This window comes from Kogia breviceps, chromosome 11 (genome assembly GCF_026419965.1).
Source record: "Kogia breviceps isolate mKogBre1 chromosome 11, mKogBre1 haplotype 1, whole genome shotgun sequence".
NCBI classification, from domain to species: domain Eukaryota; kingdom Metazoa; phylum Chordata; class Mammalia; order Artiodactyla; family Physeteridae; genus Kogia; species Kogia breviceps.
In genome coordinates this window covers 3,204,613-3,230,812 of record NC_081320.1, presented here as the reverse complement: position 1 = coordinate 3,230,812, position 26,200 = coordinate 3,204,613, and the positions used below count along the sequence as shown (strand labels likewise).

At 43.7% G+C, this 26,200-nt stretch overlaps 1 long non-coding RNA gene across 1 annotated transcript in view; it reads left to right on the top strand.

Moving 5' to 3' along the window:
- Positions 1 to 20,040, top strand: part of LOC136792113 (uncharacterized) — a 90,686-nt gene extending 70,646 nt beyond the window's left edge. The window contains exons 2-3 of the long non-coding RNA XR_010835332.1: positions 4,275 to 6,212; positions 16,448 to 20,040. This is a non-coding gene — a long non-coding RNA (uncharacterized lncRNA). The remainder of the gene's footprint in view (positions 1 to 4,274; positions 6,213 to 16,447) is intronic.
- The last annotated feature ends 6,160 nt before the right edge of the window (positions 20,041 to 26,200 follow it).

The window sequence follows — 26,200 nt, the reverse complement described above, 5'->3', positions numbered from 1 at the left end:
TGCAGTTAAAGGTCAGAGTGCCAGCTGCTAACTAGTTGCCTTTTGAGCTGTGTTTCCCCCCTCCTGCTCTGTGTTTTCAAGCACTTCTGTCCCTCTAGGTCTGTCCTGGAATACCTTCACCCACTTTAGTGACACACTAACCTCTCCCCTAAGACAGCAGGCTCCCGCTTTTCAAGACAGCGTTTGCATGGGTCTTGTCTTTTAGTTCTGTTCTGCAGGTAGGGAACAGAATCAAAAGGTAGAGGCCATAATAAAAATACAAACCGCTGTTGCTCCAGTATCCTGAATTCCTGCCTCATTTTCTGCACGTCACTGTACAGGCCCAGCCAAAAAAAAAAAAAAAAAAAAGTATAGTAAATTCCCATCTCCGTTAAAACTGGTAATGGGTTCAGGCACTGATGCATTCACAACATGAAACATCAACTTCTTCATTCGGCCCAAAGTCCTAGGAGTTAATTCCCTGTACTGCATGAGGTGTCAGGGTAATTACGGCAGATCAGCCCTATTTCTCCGCACGCTGCCCAGCGCCACGAGCCCCCCTGTTTACGGATGCACCAGCACAGCATCACAGTGCTTTCATTCAGCCGAGCTTTTTAATCGAAAGGGTTTGGACAATGTCAGATTTTCAAACAGAAGAAGTGGGGTGGGGGGAATTAAAAGTAGCCAAGCAAAATAAAGTGCATAGGAAGAAAGCCGAAAGCTCTACAAAATATTTCCTGATGTCAACACTTCATTTCAATAGATTTAAAACCTCCTATTCATTTCCAAAAGAAGGTACTGTGAGCCTTTCCCTGGGTAACCTAACTACCTGATCGCATTTTGAAATATTTGGAGAACTCGTAGCTTAAAAAAAATCACTTTGGGAAAGTTTATTATTTTTTGTTCTTTATTTAGATATAAGTCCTAACTATGTGTAGCTATATAAGCCAGGATACAGAGAAACTTACCAAAAAAGAAAAAAAAAAAAAAATGTTGTGCCCCTCTGTTTTAAACATACATTTATATAACTTGTCATTTCATAAAAATAAATTAAGTATTATATGAGCCAAATGTTTCAATTCCACACAAGAGTGGTTTCTGGGGCTCTTGGCAGAATGCCGCTATATTCATTTTTATTTCAAACACAATGTGAAGTCTTTAATTTTAATATACTTTGTAACTATAATGGTTATAAGGCATATACTGTATTAATTCATCCTCATCCTTTTCTGGTCCCGGGCAGATTTCATTGAGGAACAGAAAGAAGCATCTATTTCATGTATCTTACATACTTTAAAATATTGTGGAAGAGTCGGGCAGGACGCAGACCAGGGAGAAAGAAAATTAGGAGCTGGGCCCTCGGGACTCAGCGCCCTAAATGCTGACACTGGCTCTGGCCTCTGGCATCTGAACCTTCCCCGTCTCTGGTCCCCACGTTCAAGTGATGGACGGGTGGAAAGTCGAGGGGCGCCACTTGGGGTGATTCTCCTCCTCCTCGGGGAGCCCCCTCGCAGCCTCTCTTTAGTCTGAAACAGAAGAACGTTGTTGGTCGGCTGATGGGAGCCCCTCTGTAGCAGCCCCATGTGATGGCAGTTGCGTCCGAGACCCCTTTATTCTCTGGCACTCCGCTAGCCAACAGTCAGAGAATCAGCGGGCAGTGAACACCAGGAGAATCCAGCCCCGGTTAATCGGAGATACTCTGCCAGAGAAAGGTGGGGCTGATTCCCAGGAAGAGGGGACAGAGGGACGGGAACAAATACATATGTAAATCGATTAATGCCCAGGGACAGTCCTGAGGCTTCAGAGTGACCTCCACAGCAGAGTGGTATTTCTTCATTAAAAGGGCTGGTGGAGGGGGCGGAAGAGAGAAGTCATTTTCCTAAGCCGGGTGGCTGTATTCTTGGGGACATCAGAATAACACGTTCCCAGCGATCACGGAGACTTCAGCCCGACTCTTCCTCGGCCACACTTCTAATCAGAGAATTTCTTCCTGTGCCTTGTTTACTGTTGATATTTTCTGGCTGATTGGAGAGGAATGACATTTTGACAATTTACTGTAGCAGTAAAGCACTGTACAAACAAAAGGTGCTGATGAAAACGGGAACCCATTATTATGTAAATGACAGCTGAGTAACACAGAATCCATCTCCCAGAGTCACCATCATTGAGACCAGTTTTACTCAATGATAATAATTTTCATGATTGCAGACTTCAGAGTGATCAGAAATATGCTTTAGCTGTTGCATTTATCTACCGCTGGTACTTGACCCTTAATTAAATTCTGAAACTTTTTTATATAATAAAGTAAAATACAGCTGACACTTCTGTTCAAACAAAGAGGCTCCAACACAGAGCTACCCAATAAGATAGAGGTATTTCAGACTCACCTCGCTGTATTTATAGTAAACATGGATGGTACAGTGTATCTTGAAAGCGAGCTTAAAGTTTAAAATGCAGATGTGTGTTATGAAGCAATTTCAATTCTGTGCTTCAGCACGGCTCCTCTTAAATGGTGCTAAATATCTTGGACACGTCATAATAAAAAAAAAATGTGTTTAAAAGACATGGAAATGTGCTCTGAAAATAAGTTCTGTGGATTCTTTAAATCTTCCGTCTTAATATCTAGACTATTCAAAGCGAGCCTTCAAAATGACGCCACTTATTAAGATACACACAGCTTGGTAAGCTGGCATTGAGTTTTGTAAAGGAATATTTTCTTCATACTTTCGTTCTTGTCTTAAAAGGAGAAAGCCAAGGCAAATCTTAAGACAGCATTTTGGCTTTAATGAAAAATTGATTGGCTAAAACAGATGTCAAAGCGAAAATACGAAGAAGTCAGGCATTATGTGGGTATCAGCTGTATTTTAAGGATGCCTGACGGTAGAATACACTTTGGCTAATGTGTTCTTATTCTCTTGAAATCTTTCTAATGCTCCAGAGCATTTATTTATCTTGGAGTTTCCAGAGTCTCAGGGCAGGGAAAAAGATCTTCGTTTTGAATATGCTAATAAGTAAAAGTCAGCTTGAAGGGGGCAATTGTAGAAGCTCGTTTTTAATATTTCCTTAGATATAACCCTTTCTAACCAGGTGGCTTGTGGAGCCAATGAGCTAAGAAGGTAATTACTTAAGTGGGTTTCACGAAGAGTAGAAAGATGATTGTACCACATTAAATAACAATTGTGTCCTTAATGATGTGTTGGGCTATAATGCAAACATCCCTCAGCCATCACTGGAGGATCTCCGCTGTACCTTTCTAACGACCCCCATGCCTTCCATCCGCCTGCCTCAACTCAGGGCTTTCCAGGCCTGTGTAAACACCAAGTGAGCTGGTATATTTTTTTAGACTGCAGGGCCTGCAGCTGCGTGGTCATTGATAAATTGGCTATGAATTGCTGAAATACTTCATATGAATATAAACGTTGTAGCTTTGTAGCTGGGGAAAAAAAAAAAAAAAAAAGGAAGAAAGAAATGTGTTTGACTCGAGAGAGAAGACTACAGTTCAGAGCACAACCTTCTAGAGGTTTCCTTCTCGATAGAGTGTAAAGGCCCCGTTTACACGAAAACCAGCATGACGGGTCCAATAAGCGTGAGGGGGGTGGCAACGCAGAGGAAAAATTCATTATTAAAGACGGATGTTTTAAACAAACTGAATCAAGTGTGGTTTCGCGTTTAGGTATCTGTCTTGTATAGAAGCAGGAAATACTATTACAGCGTGTTAGATTTTATTCCTTTGGAATATATGGCATTCTCAGCATCTGTATCCACTCCACTTTGTGTAGAGACACCATAATAAACATACCCAATATCTAAGTTAGGAATCACATGAGATGCTACCTAACCCTAAAAGAAGAATTTTCACAGTGATGTAAACTTGAGAGAGGAAAAAAAAAATGAAAAGGATAATTAGCACAAGGCTATAAATTTTCTTGACTTTTCTTGGATGCTATTATAATGACTATAGCCTCTAATAGTATCTCTGTGTAGACATGCATGTTGAATCTTTAGATGATGATGTAATTCCTAATGTTAAAATTAATAAATTTGTTTTTGAAAGATTTAATACCAATGAAATGGACAAAATGCAATCCACAGTTCAAATATGGAGAAAATACTTTGTACTAAAATCTAACTCTCTGATTAGCAAGTTACCCATTTCAGAGAGTGGGAAAATAAGGTACCTAAAATCAGAAAACTCCTCTGAAACTTCACTGGAAGTTAAATATATGGTGGAAATTGAAATGAGCAAATCTCTCACCTCTTATCTTTTTGTCTGTCTGTTTGTTTGTTGGTTTTAGTCAAGGAATGAAGACATAGGGACAAGTATAGATTACTGATATGGAGACGCATGTGCCACAGGGAAACTACGATCCAAGCTCGTGTTGAAACATACTGTGTTATTGTTCTTAGCTTGAACTTTGGAAATAAGTACCACAAATTCGAATTCTGTCATCATGGATGAAGCAACTGTGATGTGCCACTCATGGAGCTTTGCAGATATAAGAACACCACCCCTGAGCATGGGAAGGAAGAGGAGGAGACCCCCACTGCTGGCTCCTGTGCCTTGTTTGATGCTTCCTTGCTCTCCACAGCTGTCCGCGAGATACGGTATCAGACTCCACAGGAGGTTGACTAACTCTCTGCTTTCTCAGAGCCTGGGTTGAACCCCGGTCTGATGGACTCCAAAGCAAGACTTGTTTACAGCCTGACATGATCCAGTGATGAGAAGGAACAGTCAAGGCTCAAGTCCAGATGCCTCAGCCGCGTGCTGCAGGCGCTGGAGAAGAAGCTATGCAAGGGACGATACCAGAAGCCACCTCTCATCCCAAATATTCTTGTAAAACCAAGTATGAGCAGCTCCTACTGGACTCTGAGGAGTCTAATTATTCAGCAAGTATTTTGTCCTGAACTCTAGAGAGTTAAGTATTTTGTGCCCATTTTACAGATGAGAGAAATAAAATGCATAAAGTAAAAGATTTCTCCGAAGCTATGATGAATGAATTATAGAGCTGGAAATGGGAGAAAAGCCAGGGAGGCTTCCAGTTGGTGGTAGAGGGTATCAGCCTTCCCTTGTCACCATATCAGATTCCAAAATAGGCTTCCCATCTTTGTAACATTCTCAGGTGGGAGAAGTCAAATGTGATACACAACACACAAACGGCCTCAAGATATCTTGGGCACACTTTTTTTTTAAAGGGGAACTCCACTTGAGTAATAGTCAATTATTTAGAGCCTTTTAGGTGTTAGGCACTGTTCCAAGTATTTGATGTATATTAACTTCTCAAAACAACCCTATAAGGTAGGTATTATTGTTTTCATCCCCATTTTATGGATGAGGAAACTGAGCCATGAAGACTAGGTGAGTTGCTCAACACCATGCGGCTGGAGAGTAGAGCCAGGGTTTGAACCCAGGATGGGTTTCCTGAGCCTGGACCATTGAACTACTCTGGCCCATTCTGCAAAAGCAATGGTGGTTGGTAAGGGTGACCCATCCCAGACTATGGGCAGCAAGAAGGTTAGAAACGTTGATTAAAACCCTATTGTGAATGGACTCAACTAGTTATTCCTTTTAATACAAGATATTTGGATGCTTTCATTTTCTCATGGTGCATATAAGAATTCAAATTAATGTCCACAAAAGTTGTCTCCTACCCTCAGACCGAAATACAGTTACGGACAGACTTAGTTCCATGACATTTATGCCTATATATATTTAATGTTTCTGTATTGTAGCTAAATTCATAGTGGAACTTTTCCATGCCAACGGGCCAATTCATATGAAAGATACTTGCCAAAAAATTTATTCTTGAAGCACTTCAGGAAGGGACGTAAAAGGAATAATAAAATGTCAGAGGATGATAGAAAATTATTTGGGGTGAAGCTATCAACTATAGTACTGGCTGAAAACCTTTGAGAAAGGAAACTTCTCCGTGGCTAGGTGATTTCTGAATTTCTCTTACAGTGCTGCTCTGTTATCTCACTCCATGTTGGGAGATGGCCCCGGGTCCCCTGCAGTTTGCGGAGCACGTGACAACCTTCTTTCTCCTTCGCCACCAAGGAGGAACCGCAGTCCTGACCTCTTTCCCACCTGGCCCGTCACATGGATGCACTATGGAGAAGCCCCTCGCCTTCAGGAGCTGAAGGTCTCCAGCTCCAGCGCACGCTGGCCCTTAGGGCAACACTCGGAACCTTCCAAATTGGAGCACAGTGTGTGTTCACACGTGACTGGCGTAAAGGTTTGTGATGTGTGCTTACGACTTTTTTTTTTTTTTTTTTTTTTTTTTTTTTTTTTTTTTTTTTTTTTTGCGGTATGCGGGCCTCTCACTGTCGTGGCCTCTCCCGTTGCGGAGCACAGGCTCCGGACGCGCAGGCTCAGCGGCCATGGCTCACGGGCTTAGTTGCTCCGCGGCACGTGGGATCTTCCCGGACCGGGGCACGAACCCGTGTCCCCTGCATCGGCAGGCGGATTCTCAACCCCTGCGCCACCAGGGAAGCCCGCTTACGACTTTTAATACAAACTAACTGAGCCACCCCTGTGAACCCAATACCGCACTCCCTGCCCATCCTTGGAGCGAGCGTGGGAGACCCCTGTGTTCTTTCTGGCCTGAGAGACCCTGGCTGGCTCCGAGGCCCCCCTGAGGCTTAGGTGATGCACATCCTCAGAACGCTCCCAGGAACCCAGAGCTGCATCAGAGACACTTTGCTTTCTCACACGGTGATGTTCTCTATTTGGGTTCCCAAGAAGCAGACACAGGGATGGAACTTCGGCCGCAGGAGGGTTAGTGGGGACATGTATAGGGACCAACGTCCAACGTGGCAGGAAGGAAGGGAACAGAGCGGGACTGGGCAGAGGAAGATGCCAGGCTGCGGTGTCGACAATGTCCCAGCAACCTCGGGGCGCTCCGGGGCTAGAATGGCCCTTCATCTTTGTCTCAGAATGGAGCAAAGGGGTCAGGCCTTTAAAACCCCATATTGACTGGTCACTGACACGGGGTATCCCAGCACGACCTTGGGCAAAGAGCTCTCTCAAGCCGAGGAGGAGTTCGGGAGAGGCTGAGAGATGAGCGCAGTCTCCTCCCACCACACGACCCCCAGAATGCACAGGTGGGAAGCGCTGCCGTCGTCCACCGTACCCTCCCCATCTTCTCGGAAACCTAGACTACTGTGCTGTGGATACTACCAAGGGCCGAGCAAATGAATCCCGAGTATTAGCAAGTCTCAGAGCAGGACAGGAGCTTAGAGGCCCCCCGGGTTCGTGTCCTTTCAGGGTAAGAACCACCCGTACAAGGCCCCAGACAGCGGGTCACCCAGTTTCTATTTGGATCCTTTCCAGACAGGACCTCATTGCTGGGAAGTTCTAGACATGGAGCCCAATCTTCTAGGTAGAAATTGCTCTTGGATAATACCAATGGTGTTGACAAATTGTTAGCGGTGTGGTGGAAGGCAGGAAAGAGTAGTATGTCCGTGCAAATTCGCTTGGACCGAAAGGACTAAAACAAATGGCGTAGCTATTTATTGGCTTTCGCTAACTTACTCTGCAAGCTCTTCTCCATGGAATAGTCCTGTTTTAAAATTGTAGTCGATATACAATATTATACAAGTTACAGGTGTACAATAGAGCGGTTCACAGTTTTAGGGAAGGTCAACTTAGGACTCTTCTGAGCTCAACGCCCTCCATCTGGGATGTGGCCCATCGGCCTCGTCCCAGCCGACAAGCCCCTCGATTCTGGAGCCTGATCACGGTTCCGCCATCACCTCCTACCCAGCACGCTCTCCTCAGCTGCTTTGCTCTTTTCACCGTTGGGCACACGCTCTTACCTCATTGTGCTTCAGGCCTCTGTACTTGCAGGGACACCTGTCCTGTGTGCTCACACCCCAGGCTTGTCAAGTCTCCATTCAAATGCCAGTTTTTCAGGGAGTCTTCCTGACACCCCATCTCAGAAGAGTTTCTCACCCATGCCAGATGCTCTCTGTCTCTCCTCAGCCGGTAATCCTTCTCGGTAAGGAGAGTGTGTGTGTGTGCGTGTGTGTGTGTGTGTGTGCACGTGCGTGTGTGTGTGTGTAAAGCTTTGGTCACTGCTATATCTCTAAGCTCCTAGAACAGTTCCTGGCCTAGAGGAGCATTAAACAAACATTTGCTGAGAGGTCGTAAACGAAGGGATCAGCGAGCAAATAGAAGGTGCTGAAAAGTTATGGATAGCGAAGTTTGTAAGTTACCGAAATTTCTTCAAGGAGGTCTCAGAGTAAATCTTAGTTAAAAGAAAATCATCCAATAAATGCAAATAAAAATGTTTATTCTACCAAGTTATGATCAAGGAGGAGAGAATTTATATCTCAGTTCTTTTACAGGCACCATATTGTAAATTCCTGTATCGTTTATCCCCCCAAAGCCCCTACCATGGGAGCATGGTGCCGTGAATGGGTGAGACGCCCACTAAATGTTTGTTGAACTGAATTAACTTAGCATACCAACAAACCTCATCATTAAACAAAGCCTCCAGTCACCTGACGCTGTCATGAATAGAGAAGGTTGGCCTGTTTCGAGTATCATTATGTTTTTTCTTGATCATCTTTAATCCTATTAGACTAGCACACCAATTTTCCTCAATATGCGTGTACATGTGGTGTTAGGAAAAAACATGAAATATTGCATTGCTATTTAAGAGAATTCACTAACTTTCATAGGAATGAAAGGCCCATTCAGTAGAACTCAGAAAGACGAGCCCATGCACAGCATTTATGGCATGGGCTCTGCACTCAGCCCTGCCATGGGCAGAGGTGCTGCCTTAATGGTCCAGAGGGATGCTCAGGACACACACAGCTGCTGGAGGGACCTTGTGTGGCCCTTTGGCTGAGTTTCTTTATTTTCATTTGGTAAACCGGCCACTCCGCCTCCTTATGAACAATTGGTTCCGTGTGTCTTGAGGCAAGTAGACGACGGTCCACGACTCTCCCTTCGAGCAAACCCACGTCCCCAGGAATGCCGGGAGAAGCGAGTCCTCTAGCAAGGCTCAGAGGCCCTTCCACCGCCTCTTTGGGACATGTCCACGTGGGGATCAGCTGATCAACTATACACAGCGGCCCATCTCAGTAGAGGTGGGTAACCTGGACAATGACACTGACATTGGAAGCATCCTACCTGCATTCCAGCACGAGCCAAGTCTCACCAGGTCAAAGCCAAATCGCCCATCACAGATGCCATGGGGGAAAGCAAGAAAATGAGGGAAACAGAGAAGCAAGAAGAGCCAAATAGACCAGAGGCCCAGGGGCCACACAGGAGGCAGCAGTGGGCCCTGTGTGTCCTGTCTCTTTGCAAAGTCATGAACCATGCTGAGGACATACTTTACTTTTCTCATTATCTCTCAGTTTTTCTCATAATGAAAATAGCCCACGCTTTTCAGAAACAATTTAAGCAAGACACTCATGCCTGTAAAACTTGAATGAAACCACTTGTAATCCTACCACAGGCAGATCGGCACTTGTTAACCTTTTTACGTGCACACTATGAATACCTTTTTCTCTATATAATGTAGTTCGTATCTACTAATAACTCAATGTTAACCATCTAAGAATTCTGCAGCTCTACAGTACGCCCGAAAGAGGAGTAATCGCTGTACTTGGCATTTCTGTATATTCTCGGATCCCTTCATCCGACGAATATTTTTTTAAGTACCTACTATGTTCCAAGAAATAGTCTCCAGGCTCCTGATGCAAAATGAAATGTCCTTGTTTTCACATGGGTCAAAGTGAGAAAAGAAAGTCATTACAGTTCCGTGAATTATAATCCAGAGAGTAGGTGCATCTTACTTAGCCGGAGACTGAGATGTTCCAAACACATGATGAATGAACTCAGTATTGATGAGTAGGAGGCAGTTAATAGGGAAGAAGTGAGGGGGAGGGGACCAGGAGTTGAGAATAAACGCTGTGCATTTGAGGAACGGCCAGGAGTTCAGGAGAGCTGGCGCCCAGGAGCGGAGACATAAGGCAGAGGCTGGGTGTTGCTCTGCGGGAGGGTTCAGCCAAGGTCGAGCTGGCATGTATTAAGGCTACTCCGAGAACAGTGTCAAGTGTGGACGCGGTAGGGTAGATGAGTGGACGGCAGGGAAGGCTGACCTGAGCCCAGGTGATGAGAAGCTCTTGAAGGACCCGGAACAGAAGGAAGCAGCTGGGCGCAGGGGGGAAAGGAGGAGGCAACCGGGTGGAGACTGGAGAGGGGTCCACACCAGTGTCGAGGCAGTGGCTGGAGCATGTCGGGCGGGGGCCAGCCTTCCGGGGAAAAGGACTCATGAGGGTTGAGGTGCCTGGACACCAGCTCAGTGGAGAACCAGACAGCAAACCCAGGAAGGGGAGCTGGACCTTAGTCACAGGAACTAAACTCTACAGCAGGAATCTTTGCAAAAGTTGGAGGTTGGTGGCTATACAGGTGTTTGGGGTACAACCCAAGACACACTGGACACCAGGAGCGTGCAAGACTATTCTCCCTACCTGACCCCTGCTGCAAGTGGCCACCTGCAGAAAAATCACTGTGCAAGCTCTGTTCCCCACCTGGTTCTGTATTTCACTCCTCATATTTCACCTAAATCCATCAAAGGAACTCTGTTTCGTGTGTGTGTGTGTGTGTGTGTGTGCATGTGAAAGCTACTTTCTCCTTTCCTTATCACTGCCAATTCTTACCTAGATTTCATAGGAAACTATGTTTTTCTCTGTTATCTCTCATTTTTTGTTTCACTTATATTCCTTACAGGGGTCTTAATCCTTTTTCCTCGAAAGAGATTTACTGTGACGTCTATATAACAGAGGGCTGGTGTAGGAGAGAATGTTTAGAAGAAAAATTAGAAATACTGCAATTAGAAATTTGCAACAGAATCTACACACATACACACACACACACAAATCTCTGTCTACAACCTCATCTTTTAAAATTAAACCGATATTTCCTCAAGTTTTAGCATTTTAGATCAAACCTTTAAAAGGATTTCTCAGCTAATTTCATCACCTTATGATTTTTCTACTTGGTTTAATTTACCAGCATAGCAACTGTACTGATATTTGGCTTATTGCGGCATGTAGCTTTCAGCCATGCGGGTGCAGTGGATTAAACAGACTTTTTTATAGGTTAGATCGTGAACATAAACACCGTTTGTAATACATTTCTTTTGGAAAGTGTATACTGAGTTCCCAAGCGACATGCTTCAAGTTCGAATGTAGAAGTTACCTGCTCATAATTGAAGTTTCCTGAATAGACGCAGATCTTGACGTGTGTAAATATGTCTAGATAGAACTCTGGATGCATGCTATAACTGTGTTGTGGCTAAGATAATGTTCCACAGCAGGGAAAATTAGCACATTCGTGAATTATCCATACGTTTAACATCAGTTGCGGAGATCTAATCATTAGTTGAAGAAAAGCTTACCCTCGATCAGAAAACAAAAAATTCCTTTGTAAACACTGTTTGATGCTTTTAGATTCCTGGAATAAATGGAAACATCGATGGAAATCCAAAAACTTGCGAATTCCAAACACATTTTCATTTGCCGATGGCACTTGTCAACAGCGGCATAGCTTTAAGTTAAACCAAATCTTAGGAACAAAAATTAGAAGAGAACATAATTAATCACATCACAGCCTTGCTTTTTCCTATCACAGATTAATCTTGAGGCAACAATATTACAAGCAGGAATTTAGGAAAGCGTGTCCCCAAAATAGAGACTATAAAAGATTGATGGCCTGTAAGCTGTTAACGGTTATTCCATTGAAGGAGAAATCCGTTGGGTAGGACTGGTGTACTGAGTTAATCACAGTCAAACCAGGCTTCTTTTGCTCTAGAACTCGGAGGCTTTCCTATGCTGACAGGTGTTGTGCATTTCTAAGGAGGGACATTATTTTCTCAAACCGATCTGTGCCTCAGGAACTGGAAGTGGCAGGGAGTGAGGTCTCAGGATGGGAAGACTTGTCAAAATGGGTGAAAGTCCTAGCTGGTCCAAACTGCACTTCAGGCCTGAAATTGACCTCAGAATGTCCAGGCGCCCGGGGCTGCTTCATCACAGCTTTGTCACAAAAGCAAGTCTGAGAAATAAGGGATAGAGCAAGCAGTCAACAAATTTAAGGGAAAGGAGAAAAAAAATAAGGGAAGTTCCGCAGAGTTGCCATTTTTTCGAAAGCATGGTGTTCTAGGAGGGGGTGGGTGGGAACGTGGGAGAGGGGAACGAGGGGTCTCCACTGCACCAGAGGTCACTGAGGGGCCAGAGTGTCGAGTCACCTCCACCCAGCCCATGTAGTCTCTGCAAACTGGCAGCAAACATGAACAGTCTTGAGATCAGGGACGTCTTGGAGGGATGGTTCAACTTAACCACAAGGTCGAAATCCCCTGAGACATTCAGAGTAAACCACCCCTGGGATTGGTCTTTGCCTCTGAAGCTAAAGCCTTATCGCTCCACAATGAGGGTGCTTTACATTTGGAATCAATATTTAATTCATTGATGCTGAGCCTGAAAACTGAGCCTACTGTCAGAGTTGGCCAAGGGGGACACGAAATTTATGTTTTAATTAGTTGGCTATTTTATCAAAAGGTAGACACGATGTCTGTGGTTTTGAACTTTGAAATAAACCCTATGTGAGGGGAAAAATTGCCAGGCACATAGAGCCCATTCATGTGCATGTTTATGGTTTCTCTACCTGCGAAAAGGAAAAAGTTTGTGAAGGTATATTATAGGGGAAGTTTACACAGCTTTCTTGTACATCAAATTAAGCCAGCGCACATTTTACTCGGCAGAACATGAACTTGCGGTGCGGCTACTTAAATCGTTGGGGGTGGGGATCTTTTGCACGGAGGTTTTTCTAAATTGCTCAGTAAAGATACCACACACGTGGGAAAGAAAGCTTCCGGGGAAATTGGGTAGGGCTCCTTTTCTGAAAGTATGTGAACTCAAGTACTACGAATTAAACTTTAACAGACACTGCATGTTGCAAAGGAAATTGGAAGCTGTTACTAAGGATGCCACACAAGCAGAACGGTTTGCCGGTGCTTTTCGGTAACAATTCAGTGAAATCAATGAGATTATTCATACAACCCAAGCCTTGACTTGCTGACGCCAAAGCTTTGGTTCTCCTCGATCGGACCCTTGGGGTAGTCAGTGCCCAGGAAAGAGCGCTGTCTAAACCGGTCACACGCCCAGCCTCCAAGAGAAGAACCCTCAGGACAGATGTTCCAGGGAGAGTGGAAGGTCATTAACGGCTTCACCCCCCTCCTTGTAGACCCAAAGCCTATACTCATGATGCACTCTGCTCTAAGAGGGCTAGGAAACCAGTATCTTTCATAGTAATGACTTCCAGTTTACAGCCTTCGTTTGTTATATTTCCTCAATAGCTGTTGTGTTGAGATTAACTGCATAAATGGTCTGCAGCTGTCTGTTATGAATTAAGGGAGTTTAATCAAAGTATTTCTAATGTACAGCATAATGATAATACATGGGGGAAGTACTATTTAAGAGATAATGATGGCTTCAGAAGATCACTGTTGTAATGTTTAGTGCATATGCCTTCAGCATTGAATTTGTTGTTGTTCTGAATATGCTTAATGGATCACTGAAAGGCTGCCTAATGCGGGATTGTTTGATGGGGCTGACAGAGCTGGAATTAGCCCATTGCTGTTTACTGCATACAGCCATTAAGATTAATTGCTGCCAGATAATTTTGACTGTTTTTATCTTCTGGAAAAAGTGTCACTAATGGGTTTATAAATTGGTTCCCTATTACTAATAGTAAGGCCAGTGTAACAAGATAGAATGTCAGCTAATTCTAAAGAGAAAGGTAAAAAAGTATAAAGTACTATATGGCTTGCTGGTTTTCAGGGATACTGTTATCTAATAACAGACACGCTGATATAGGATGCTCATTAACGCGATTTCTTGAGCTTTGGGTTGAACCTAATAGATGCTAATAAAGTCTTGTTTGATGTCCCATTAAAAAAGCTCAATCGGTTTTCTACATTAATGCCCACTATTGTGTTAAACACATCTTTGATGACTAAAACCCAAAGTCCAATCTGTTCCCAGACCAAGCTTTCTGGAGCATCTTTCTACCTATTTCTGGTTTTATGTGTGCGTGAAATGTATAGAGACAAACTAAAGAAGGATTAACAAAGTTCACGAATTTGCAGTCATGAGAAACGGTGTGTAAGTTACTGGCAAAGTTCACAATTTGGGCTTTCTTAGGTAATGTCTAGGCAAGCTTCTGGAAACAGTGTATTGCCCTTCTAACTATTGTTTTAGGGATTGTTTGCAATTGAATACAATTTTGAACGTATACATATTTTAGCTTAGTAGTGATTTTTAAAAAAAACTTCACATACCTGAATCTTAACAGATGACAGGATTAAAAAGTTCTAAGTATGTTTTTCTAATGAACGTTAAATGGATATAATTTTTTTAAGTGACGTGATTCTAGCAGATTATCTATGAGGCGGTCCGTCGTCTCTGTGAACTAGCCAATCCAGCTTCCCACGCCGGTTTGCAGAAGGTTAACTTCTGAGTTGCATGTTCTGAGTTTTGCCAGTTTACTGCTATTTATAACAAAATTCCTTGTGCACTGAGTTTCAAATAGATTCGTTATTTCTGCGTGCTAAAACTCAGTGGAAAAAATATGAACCAGACAGATAGACAGTGAATATTTAACCATGGGGAGAAACCAGTAATTCATGAGTGATGAAGTTCTTCTTCAAGAAAGGATGGTGTAAATTATGAAGTGTTTCTTTTGTGAAGTCAAAAACATATTTATGTCTTTCAACTACTTTTTTTTTATATTACACTTAAAAGTTTTACACTGAAAAATACCTGAACTCTTGTAGTGTATATTAGGTAAAACATATGACAGTTTATTTTTCTTTCTTTTTTTTTTTTTTTTTTTTGTTTTTGATGGTGTTGTTTGATGAGAACGGGAAACCACCCCACAGATTCTGAATACTATTCTCTATAGAATGAAGGTCAATGTAAGTAAGTTTTAAGAAAGCCATTCTGCTGTATTTTACCACCTTGCTCTAAAGGGAGGTGAGTTCAGATGCTGAATTGGGCAAATTTTTTTTCCACTTAAATAGCTTTCATACTTAACTTAGATTCAATATTTCACATAAAACAATATGTAGGGCTTCCCTGGTGGCGCAGTGGTTGGGAGTCCGCCTGCCGATGCGGGGGACGCGGGTTCGTGCCCCGGTCTGGGGGGATCCCACGTGCCGCGGAGCGGCTGGGCCCGTGAGCCATGGCCGCTGAGCCTGAGCGTCCGGAGCCTGTGCTCCGCAACGGGAGAGGCCACAGCAGTGAGAGGCCCGCATATCACAAAAAGAAAAAAAAAAAACAATATGTACACTGGCCCCGCCCCCCAAAAAGCCGTGTGGGTGGAGTTTGCAAGGTGCTGGCATTCTCCCCACCCAGCTGCCAGCTCTCGGGGCGCTGGGCCTTGGGGAGCAGGTGAGTGCCCGGTAGGACCTGTCTCCCTCCTGTTTGCCATGCAAGCCCTTGCTCAGGGGGCCACGCCGAGACAGCTACGTGTCCGGATTTCATCGGGAGCATTTTCGAGCACAAAGAGCTCCTTGTCAACTTTTAGTGGTACCTGCTCACCTACCCAGCCTAAATATAAAGACCTTTTTCCACCGGAAGAAAACCCTCGTTTCGTTGCCTAACTCGGCTTGCCACCTGGAGGGTCCCCCGCCCCCTGCTGAAGGGGGGAGTGTGGCCGAGCCGCCTTCCTGGCATTTCTGCGATCCTCACAACGGTGGGACGTCTCCGGGCACCACGTGGTCACAGATTCCGAAAAAGAGCTGTTTTTAACCCCCCTCCCCTCTTCCTGTCCCCTTCAGACCCGGAACTCCTGGGCTTGGGGCACCTTTTCAAAAACAACCATAACAGCCAACTCCCCGCATCCCACCCCGTAAATGTGAATATGTTCTCACCTCTTAGATGCTCTACATCTGTTGGTTTGAAAAACGGAGACCGACTGTGCTCAGCCGAGAAACCAAGAGGAAACCTAATATTTCAAGACTGCGTCTCAGTGCGAGGAGCGGAGGGGAAACAGTGACAGGAGGCGGGGAGTCGCCTGAAATGATGTGCACGGCCCTGGGGTCGGGGTGGGAGATGGCGCATCGGGGCTTTACTCCATCTCACGGTTGGAAACACGGTGCTGGCATTCAGCTCCAAGCACATCCCCGAGCTTTAAACTCCGTCTGTGCGTTCGTTCAACTTGGCAACAAAATGGAAAGTGGCAGCAGCAGGTACTTTAGGACTCTTCACAGTGTGGAGATGTCACACGGATCCCGAAACCGTAGGCACACAATTACTGCTGCCGGGGAGGAGCTGCATTTGCAGGATCCCCTTGACATCTGCCTCATTTCAATAATTTCCAGCCATTGAACCTCTGTCTGAATGAGCATTAGGGAACCGAGGCAGAGGCTTGCTTACTAATTTGAGTCTCTCTCTCCAGCTTGAATGCGACGCTCGTGAAAGCACGCGTTGACGGTTTGGATGTCTGCAGCTTTCCCTCCATATGACCAGACACATTCTCACAGTCTCCGTGTACATCAAGGTGAGGAAGGCGAGCCTGGCGGTGGCTACCTTTACCCTCCGTCCGCAGTACCATCGGCTGAGCTGTGCGGACGTTTCTCCGTTAAGAACTGAGCTGTGACCTGCAGAGGCCGTCGAAGACTCTCCCAGGCAAGGTCATGACCTTCAGTCATTACACCCTGGATTTGAAACTGCGACCTACCCGTTCGCCCCATGCAAAGAACAAGTGCTCTGACATCGATTTGCCCTAAGATGTGATGAGATGCTCTAACCTGACCCGGGGTGGGGGAGTGGAATACCTCACCTGCGGGTGAGACCCACCTTGGTATCCATCAGCTTTGATGAGGACACGTCTTGAGAGACAAGCCAGTGAGAGTGGATCAGATACATCTGCGAGATGAGGACTCTTAACACCTGTTTGTTGCAGCCTCTCCTTCCCCCCAACTCTGTCCTTTCTCTCCAGTCAATGTTCTTGGTCCATTCAGAAGAATCGTGACTATTCTTAGTCATCCTAAATTACTAATGCACATTCACTAATGTCAGAGATCTGTGCAGGTGATTCCCGAGCTTATTACAGGAACGCGTTCCTGCATTGCTACTGGGCGTATTCTCCATGTCTCCTTTTCCAGACTCCTGACTCAATTTAAGATTACATCCTCTGCTCCTTTGCTTGTATTGCATTTGCCCTGTAAAACTCATTCCCTTCATATCATAGGCCGTCTAGACACACGGGGGGCATTCCGAGACTGGGCGTGAGATGTGTGTTTGATGCTGTTTCTCTAACGTGATCCACTCTTTCTTTGATGTGCAAAGCTCCCCACCATCCTGTCATGGTTATAGGGATCCGGGATTGAGCATCCGAGGCTGCTTAAGTATCAATTGTCTCGCGCCAGATGATTTTTCTCTCGGCCACATTCAGCCTGCTGCCTCTGCAGTATGGCGTGCAGTGCCTCACTGCATCACTGAGGGAAGAAACGGTAAATTAAGGAGATTTTCAAATTGCCCATTGAACTCACATCATTAACTAAGTCTATAAGAAATTCATAAGCGGAGACAAGTAGAAAGATTAAAATGCTACAAATTATACGTGGGGCGTAGGGGGGAGTGTACACCTATTTTGTCCTTTGTTCCGGCCACAAAGCACCCACAGCTAGGCATGGTTCTGCCCACGGCTTAACAATGAGTAACGTTAAGGAAGCGTGACCCCTGAGTGCCCCCAAAAGGGAGATTATTGTAACAGCATTTTGCTCATCTCTAGGAACTGGTTTAACACACCTTTGCATCCGCTCAGGTTACACTTGCCCCAGGGAGGCATTAAAGTTTCTATGTTTCCCTCTTCCTTCCTCCCTCCTGGTGCTTCCGCACCTCACTTCCCATCCTACCAGCAGCGAGGAAGTGGGGAAGGAACAGCGCTTCTCTAGCATATAAGATACTTTCGTCTCCTTCACCCCAAAATGCCAGAAAAGTCCTAGCCAGCCTGGGTCATTGGTATTTTTCTCTGCCATTCTTCTTTGTCATCCCATCCTATCTCTTTGACAGGCGTTGAGTCTAATCACCCTCATTTTCTCTCTTTCTACCTGGTGTGTACACCTCATGAAACCAAGGGCAGTTCTATTTTCAAACCACTGACCCTCAGCACAGAATGGCACCTGGCCCACAAGTAGTGCTCTGGCATCGAAGGCTGTGTAACAAACCGCTCCAAAATGTAGTTGCATAAAGCAAGAACCGTTCTCATTATCCCTCACGGGGTCTGTGGGTCAGGAATCAGGGAGGGGCTAGTTCCTGAGCCACAGTCTCAACGGTTCGGCCTCAGGGTCTCCCATGCAGTTGCAGGAGACATAACAGCTGGGCACTTTCTGAGCATCATTTTCTCTTCCATAGACTCAGAGCCTCTCAGTTTGGTCTCTCTCCATCTGGTTAGTTGTGCTTCCTTACAGCATGGCTGTCTCAGGATAGAAGGCTACTTTCGTCACAACTAAGGACTTCAAGACCGAGTAGTCCTACTGCAAGGCAGACGTTATGGAGACTTTTTGGACCCAGGAGTGAGAGTCACACAACATCATTTCCACTGAATTCTCTTAGTTACAAGTGAGTCCCAAGTTTATCCAGAGTCTAGGAGAAGAGAATTAGATTCTACTCCCTACTGGGAATGTTCTAGAAGAGCATTGGTTTCCAGAGGTACTGCTATGTCCATCTTTGGAAAGTAGAATCTGCCACAAGGAATGTCCAAGCATTGTTTCTAAAAGAAGTAAATAAATGTAAAAGAAGTAAATAAATATTTTCTGAATGATTTCTCTGTCTGTCCTACTAGAGATTTCCTCTAACTTCAATTTTCAAAGAACTCTGTTTTCGTTCCAAAATTTCAAAATCTCCACTAGCAACTGCATTCTGTCCTGTTTCTGAATGGTGCTCTGTCTTCTACCAAATCTGCTCTTTTATAGATTATCTCCCCAAAACATTGGTTCTCAATTTTTACTTCAGTCCGTGCACTTTCTCCATCTGACTTCTCTATATTGTGACCCACCAGAAAGATTTTGTTGAGCTTAGACTTCTGTTATTTGTCTTGGGGTGAGTCTAGAAAATCCAATACACCCCCCTTACCTCAGCAGTTATATCCCAACCCACTCTCATCCTAATGAAAATCACTTAATTATTTTATGAACTTCCTCTTTGTTCATAATTTTCAGATTTCTGTTTTCATGTTTAACCTCTCTCAAGGCACTCAATTTAGTGTCTCTATTTATGTCTCCATAAACTAACTAGACACAATTAATTCAAATTTAGCATGACTGCACTCAACTATTTTCTACATAAATTTATCTTCTTTACCCACTTCGCAAAGAAGGCTGCTGTAAGAACCGTTCAATTCCTTGTACACCTTGGTCATAACAGTATTCTTCCCAATGGCTAAAAAATGAAAGTGTCCATTGATGAATAAATACACTAAATGTGGTATGTACACCCAATGGAATATTGTGCAGCCTTAAAAATGAAGGAAATTCTGGCACCTGCTACAACATGGATGAACCTTGCGGACATTATGCTGAGTGAAATAAGCCTGACACAAAAAGACAAATAGTGTATGATTCCACATACATGAAGTTCCTAAAGTAGTCAAATTCATAGAGACCGAAAGTAGAATCGTGGTTGCCAGGGGCTAGTATAGTGGGAAATAGGGAGTTATTATTTCACGGGTACGGAGTTTCCGTTTTGCAAGAAGAAAAGCTCTGGAGATGGGTGGTGGTGATGGCTGCACAACAGTGTGAATGTACTTAACGCTGTGAACTGTACACTTCAAAACAGCTGTTAGAAAATTTTATGTTGTATGTAATCTAACACAACTTTTTTTTTAATTGTTTAATTACTTTACATTTTCCGGGTCAAGTTTTGTAAGCCATATCCTTATCTCAGCTTTGTTTCTGGGAGAACCCATGAAGACCCCTCAAATCATTTTGTAAAAATCACGCATTGTGGAAGCAAAACCCACTTGTGTAATAAAACTGTTCTCTGAAACCATGATGGGTGATCTTTAGCACCTATAGATAAGGATGTGGATGCAAGTGGTTACCTCAGTAGTAATCTACAAAGAAGTGGTAGGATTGTGGGAAAGTGAGAAAAGTTAATACAGGATGCACTTGTGAGCAGGAGAATGTCATAGGTGTCTGAGCTCAGATCTGCCGGGGATCTCCGAATATGCCTCAGAGTTGTGCCTTTTTATCTCTCTAGTCCTTCATGATGCTGCTAATATCTGGAGGGTGTCATGCCCCCCATTTGCTTTTCTGCACTTCTGACTCTTACATAGTCATTTCCTTTATTAAACACCCTCTATTTGAAATACCTAGAAAGGGACAAAGTCAGTGCCAGCCTCTTCTCCACACACGAGCTGATCTGATATCATCCACACACTGAACCCGTGACAGCATCCATCTCTCTCCAGACAACATACAAGGTGAAAAAATTATTTACTTCATCTGCCGTATTTAGTTAATCTGCTGTGATTGAGGTTTTATTTTACCCCTAAAGAATCCAAAAGGTTGTCTAAACAAAGTTGGTCTAAAATGTGTACTGTATTTCATTTCATCATTTCTCTCCATTTATTGTTTGTTTGTTTGTTTGCTTTTAGCAGCATGTGCGATAGACTGTTGGTTCACTGGACACTTCTTTACTTCCTAATGTGTCATATACTGTCCGTGGCCGAGTCTAGACTGTAAGGGAGACAGACTTCTAAAGAGTTTATCTCTGCTTCCACTTCTCTTTGAAACAAACTGAAGTGTTCTGTTCCAGGTAACCCCACACTCTCTTAGACCCGGGGTGCGTCCGTCTTACGATCAATCGCTGGTATGCAAGAGCCAACCCAAGTCCCGCCAGCACATTTAAGGCTCATCTCACACTGACTCACATTCCATTGGCCAATGCAAGTCACGTGGCCATGCCCAACATGAAGGGGACTAAAAAGCATTTTTGCCGACAAAGGGAGGGGAAAGAGAGTGCTGAAAAATAACTCTCCAACTTTACCATGCATCAGAATTCCCTGGAGAATTTGTTAAACCTGACTGTAAGGCCCCAGTGCCAGATTTCTGATTTGGTAGGTATGGGGCCTAATGATTTTCTTTTCTAACAAATTCCTGGTGGTACCGGAGGTGCTGATGTTGGTCGTCCAGAGAGGGCACTGAAAACCATTGATCTAAATTCTCACCATTGGCCTCCAGAGATGCCATGCAACATCTAAGTGGGGAACAGGAGAGTGTGAAGTGCGAGAGGAATGAAAACCCCAAATGATGACGTCTTGGGATAGTCTTTGTGAAAAAAACGCAGAAGGATCTTGGCTTAATTAGCCTAAAGAAAGACAGCTAACAGAGAAATTAGTGAAAGTCTTCAAGTCTGCAATGGGAGAGGAGAAGCTGTTTTTCAGTGGACGGGAAGAGGATGACAGGGCACCAGGAGAGATTCAAGGAAGCCGTGAGCAAAGCCAGCCCATCTGCAAGGCTGTAGACATGACAGGTACACTAAGGACTCTGAGAGAAGCAGAATTAGATCATTTAAAGCATGAATCATTTCCGCTCTATAATTATTTGACTCTTGTCCTTTCACTGGAGCAAAATGAGTATTGTCTCTGAGAGTCACTTTTGGCTCCATAATTCTGTGATGAGGATAAGAGAAACAATAAGGAAGAGGTGGAGACCAGAGGAAAGAACAACTTCTGCATTTGTAAGTGCATTCCAAGATGCCAGCAAGTGTTTTTTAGAAAAGCAAACATTTCTTAATTTTGTTATCACCCCTAACATGTGATGAATGTCATCCCATTGGGAAGGTGTCCCCTTTGGGGGTTGGCTGAAAAAAGCATAATAACACAAGCCAGAGGACCTGACTCTGAGTCTAGATTCTACCATGGGTTTTTTTGTTGTTGATTGGTTAATTACTTTAATCTTTCTGAGTTTCTTGTCTGTAAATAAGGATAATAATTTCAACAACACTAGGGTGTTGGAAGGATCCAAAGAGCTAATAAATGAGAGATTGCTTTGCAGATTGTAAAGTGCAATTGGAATACTGGGTTTGTGGTGATATGAGGTGGGGCAGCGGTGGCGGGAGGGTTGCTGTCCATCACAGGTTGCTATGCTTCTCCAATCGGAATTTCAAGCATTAGTAGGGGGACGGTTGGTATTGCGGACCTCAGGTGACAAAGGTTCAGTTAATTGGGTTCTCAGTTAAGGCATATTATGAACATCACTTGTCACAAAGGCCCTTCTCTTGTCTTATTTTATGATTTCCCTTTAACACCATTTTCAATCCTGTCCTCTCTCCCCGACCCCTTATTTTTTAACCAAAAAACAAATCCACCAATGATAACAAGAGCTAAAAACTATACTAAAAAAAAAACAGACAGAACCCTAGGCCAAATGGTAAAAGCAAAGCTATATAGACAAAATCACCCAAAGAAGCATGCACACACACACACTCACAAAAATAGAAAAAGGAAAAAATATATATATATCTTTTGGGAAGTCTGAGGTCTTCTGCCAGCATTCAGTAGGTGTTCTGTAGGAGTTGTTCCACATGTAGATGTATTTCTGATGTATTTGTGGGAAGGAAGGTGATCTCCAAGTCTTACTCCTCCGCCATCTTGAAGGTCTCCCTGTCACCATTTTTCAATGCTCAATAATGTATGAACATGAAACCCTGAATTTTCATTTTGCTCTGGGCCTTGGTCCTGCATGGATCAGACAGCCTCTGTCACAATCTCTCACCTCTGCCACTGGGATGCAAACACAGCAATAGACCACACATAAGCACCTGAGCGAGGCCATGTTCCAATAAAACTTTATCTGTAAAAACAGAGAGCAGGTTGGAACTGGCCCAGGGACCACAGTTTGCTGACCCTTGGCTCAGAGCACAGGCTATGGGGCAGGACAGACTAGGTTCAAGTCCTGACACCAGGACCTCTGACTGCATGATCCTGGGTCATTTACTTAAACTCCTCTTGATGTCACTTGTAGAAGTATGATGATAACACAGGGCTTTCTCCCAGGGCTGCTGTCAGAATTAAGTGAGATCATAATACAAGGGGCCTCATACCCTCCAGGGGCAAACTTGCTAGAAGCAGAGCTATTCTCATTTCCATTCTTTATTCTTATTTTCATCCAGCTTAGCCAGATTATTTACACATCCCAATCCTCCCATCCCTTTGGGAATCTTCCAGAATATGTATCAGAGGAAAGAGGACATCTCCAATTACTTTCCCCTTTCCTTTCTTTCAAAGTAGGTTTTTTTGGCTAAAATTAGCAACAGCTCTCAATAAACCAGAACACAGTCTGCAAGCAGTTGCTTCTGACTCTTTGTGACTCTCATACGGAGTTCTGGAGCGTCAGTGCCAAGGTACAAACTCTCATCACATTTCCCCACCACTGGCTGGTGAGAGGGGCATAGCTCACACCTTCCACAGGTAATGTGGTTGTTTCTGCAGCACTTTACACCTTCGACCTGAGGCAATCAAATGCTCTTTATGTTTCCTATGGCATCAAACTTCTTTTCCATCCATCATTTATAATAATATGATGAGTGGCTTCTTACCTAGTAGAGGTTTTATGGTAAAAACATTTTTTCCCCTTTAATTTCTTTCCTGTTTTAAGGCCTCAGATCATAAGCTTTGGGTCATAGATACCTCTGACATGTGGAATCTAAAAAAAAAAAAATTATACAAATGAACTTATTTGCAAAACAAAAATAGACCCACAGACATAGAAAACAAATTTATGGTTACCAAAGGGGAAAGGGTGGTGGAGGGGGGGGAGAGATAAATTAGGAGTTGGGGATGAACATATACACACTACTATATGTAAAACAAATAATCAACAAGGACCAACTATTTAGCATGGGGAACTATATTCAATATTTCATAATAACCTACTAGGAAAAAGAATCTGAAAAAGAATATGTAACTTTTACAGAGAGTCACTCTGTTGTACACCTGAAACTAACACAACATTGTAAGTCAACTATATTTTAATTTTTAAAATCTCTGAATATTATGCAAAATATATCTATTATTCTTTTATTATTTATATATACTTATGCTGTGTGTATATATATGCACACACACACACTTTTCTTACATAAAATTTCAGGAGCTTAATGATCTTCCACGGGCTGAGGCACCACTACTAAACATCAATCTATGAGAACAGATTAAGAATTCCTCCCTGAGGGACTTTCAAAGTTTTACTCTTTGAGGTGTCGGAATCCCAAGTTCCATCCATGCTGGCTGCAGTAGCTTGGAAGAAGAGGTACTTGCTTAAAAGTGGGAATTAACTAACGCGAATCTCTGGAATCTTCAAGTCCTTTTAGAACTCGGGGATGATGAATGGGCGGCTTGCAGCCATCCATAAGGAGAGTTCTGGTTCCCCCAGTGATGAGCTCTGTACGGATAGTTCTTCCCGTCACTTTCAGGGAAGTGAGTTTTGCTTCGGGAAATGTGATGGATGAGGCCGAGCCTACACACACGCACATCATTAGTCTGTGGCGGGTTAAGCTCAGATGGTCGGAGGTTCGAGCTAATGAGGTGAAGGTTAGGGGTTCAGTGCCCATGTGGGCCACTTAGCTTTAGTCTGGTTCGTGTCCCCAGACTACTCCCAACACGGGCCACCTGTCCTGAAAATGTATGTCCATAGTCAGAAGGAGGAGACTTGCAGAAGGGTCTGGATGGACTGCTGCACGTCTGTCATGACTGGGAAATCAGCCCCTCTAAGAGTTCCTAGTGGTTGATAAGGATGGTCACCTTTATTTTAAAAGGACAGCAAGCACACCCCTCAAGACAGGCATGTCCTGTGGATTTTGTGACAACTTGTTAAATTGTCACTAAATTTCATATCCTTGGAAAATACGTGATTGAACGAGAATACAATAGACAAAACAGAGTATTTACTGACATAGGGAAGGGTGAGCATTCCGTTTGCAGGAAACTCATTTGACTAAAAGCAACCACACATGTTCTGGAGTTACTTAATTGGCAAATCATCGATGAAACGTTATTTTAACAAGTTGGACTGAACAAAACTTTTCAGTCTCGTGTTTCTTTTATAGAGCAAAGCCTATGTTTGCATCCAAACGGTTCTTACTTTGGGTAAAGGCTGTCCGATCCAACACAAGCCAGAGGTCAGGAAATGATTCTCAGGTCCTCTCCAACCTATAGACTTTTCTTCAACCCACATGAGGCCAAATGGTGTGATTTTAACTCCTTTGTGACTGTCATATCTGTCCCTCTCCCATCCTGATTACCACCACTTCTGCTCAAGCCCTGGTTATTTCCTTACTGAACCACTAGAACACACAGCTAACTAGTCTTTCACCTCTCCCAACACTGAAGATGAGCTATGAAAGTGAGCTCTAGAATTTGACTGCCTGGTTAAAAACCCAAATCCGCCATTTATGAGCTACATGAGTTTTAGTCCCAGTTTCTCTTTTCACCTGTAAAAGTGTGGGTAAAAATACCTGGGTCACAGGATTGTTGTGATGATGGGACTCAGTTAATCTATAAAGTGCTTCCAACAATTTCCCAGAGTACAGTTGTACTTAATAAATGCCAACTGCTATTTTGTCATTATTATTACTACTATGACTATTAATCACAATCATCATGGCTGTACCTTAGCATGGACTCAGCAGGCAGGCTGGTTAGGTTTAAATCCTACTGGGAAACTTCTCAATCACGTTGCCTCCCCTCTAACTGGGTTTCCTCATCAGCAAAACACATTCCCCCCCCCAACCAGGTTGGAGTTTTTCATTCTTCTTGTCATGACCTCGGTAGCCAAGGTTTACCCACATGGAGTTAATGATAGTAGCCACATGATAGGGTTTGGTGAGGATTGAATTAGAAATTTCAGCAAAGTGCTTAGGACAATGCCTGTCACACTTTAAATGTTTAGCCAACGTGGACAAGCACGTAACTGCTGAATCATTTAATAAAAAGCAACACTTAGGTTACTCCCCTGCTTAAAATCACATAGGAGTTCCTCATCAGATGCAGCCATTCTTCCCAACTTTTTAGAAGATAATAAACTTAACGTACAAAAATTAACATAACAAAAATTAAGAGAATAAACTTTGTTAATTTTTTAACATAAATTTTTTTTTAATGACCATCACATAGCAGCTCTAATTTCTCTAAATAGCTGTGTGA